Source organism: Octodon degus, unplaced genomic scaffold, assembly GCF_000260255.1.
Source record: "Octodon degus isolate 3935 unplaced genomic scaffold, OctDeg1.0 scaffold00041, whole genome shotgun sequence".
NCBI classification, from domain to species: Eukaryota; Metazoa; Chordata; class Mammalia; order Rodentia; family Octodontidae; genus Octodon; species Octodon degus.
In genome coordinates this window covers 13,895,083-13,896,763 of record NW_004524617.1, presented here as the reverse complement: position 1 = coordinate 13,896,763, position 1,681 = coordinate 13,895,083, and positions in this window count along the sequence as shown.

The following is a 1,681-nucleotide window of genomic DNA, read 5'->3' as shown; positions in this document are numbered from 1 at the left end:
TTTCTGTATTAATTCTAGTAGCTTCTTGGTGGAGTTTTTTGGGTCTCCCAAGTAAAGTATCATGTCATCTGCAAATAAAGATAATTTAACTTCTTTACCTATTCTCATTCCTTTTATATATTTCTCTTGTCTGCGGCTGTAGCTAATGATTCCCGAACTATACTGAATAGGAGTGGTGATAGAGGCCATTCTTGTCTTGTACCAGATCTAAGAGTAAAAGTTTTCAGTTTTTCCCCATTTAGGATTATGTTAGCCATTGGGTTTTCATAAATAGCTTTTACCAGTTTGAAGTATAGACCATCTACTCCAATTTTCTGTAGAACTTTGAACATGAATGAGTGTTGGACTTTGTCAAAAGCCTTTTCTGCATCAATGGAGATGATCATGTGGTTTTTAGCTTTCGCTCTCTTGATATAGTGTGTTACATTTTTAGATTTTCGAATATTGAACCATCCTTGCATCTCTGGAATGAATCCTACCTGCTCACGGTGTATGATCTTCATGATGATTTGTTGTGTTCTATTTGCTAGTATTTTATTGAGGAATTTGGTGTCTATGTTCCTGAGAGAGATCAGCCTGTAGTTCTCTTTCTTAGTTGCATCTCTCCCTGGTTTTGGTATCAGTATAATACTTGCCTCCTGGAATGATTTTGGAGGATTGCTTCCTTTTCAATTTCATGGAAGAGTTTGAGGAGTATAGGGACTACATCTTCTGTAAATTTCTTGTGGAATTCAACTTTGAATCAATCCGGACCTGGAATTTGCTTTGTCGGTAGGTTTTAATTACATCTCGTATTTCATTGGCTGTTATTGGGCTATTGAGAGTAGTTATATCTTGTTGATTCAGTTGTGGTAATTTGCACCTTTCTAGGAATCTGTCCATTTCTCCTGTGTCTTCTATTCTGTGAGAGTAAAGATTCTCAAAGTAGCTATTGATAATCTGAATTTCCACTGGGTCTCTGGTAATTACATCCTTTTCATTCCTTATTGCTTCTATTTGAATTTTTTCTTCCCTCTTTTGATGAGGTTAGCTAGGACTTATCTATTTTATTTAATCTTTCTGAGAACAAGCTTTTTGCTTTATTAATTCTTTGAATGGTTTCCTTCATCTCAATTGAATTAATTTCTTCTCTAATCTTTATGATTTCTTCCCGTCTTTGGGCTCTGGTTTTGGTTTGCTCTTCCTTTTCTAGTTGTTGAAGGTACAGCATTAGGGTATTTATTTGTTCCTGTTCTGATTTCCTAATGTGTGAGTTCACAGCTATGAATTTCCCTCTGAGAACTGCTTTCATCGTACTCCATAAATTACGATAAGTTGTGCTTGAATTTTCATTGAATTGTAGATATTGTTGAATTTCTTGTTTAGTTTCGTCTGTGTCCCATTGGTTGCTGAGTAGGGTGTCATTTAATTTCCACGTATTTAAGGTTTTTTTTTCTGGTTTCTTTTGTCAATTAGTTCCAATTTCATTGCACTGTGGTCAGATAATGTGCATGGGATAATTTCTGTTTTCTTACATATACTTAAGCATGATCTATGGACCAGTATGTGGCCTATTTTAGAAAATGCCCCATGTGAAGCTGATAAAAATGTGTATTCAGCTGTGTTTGGGTGGAACACTCTGTATATGTCCACCAAGTCCATTTGTTTCAAGCTCTGGTTCAGTTCTGTTATTTCTTTGCTA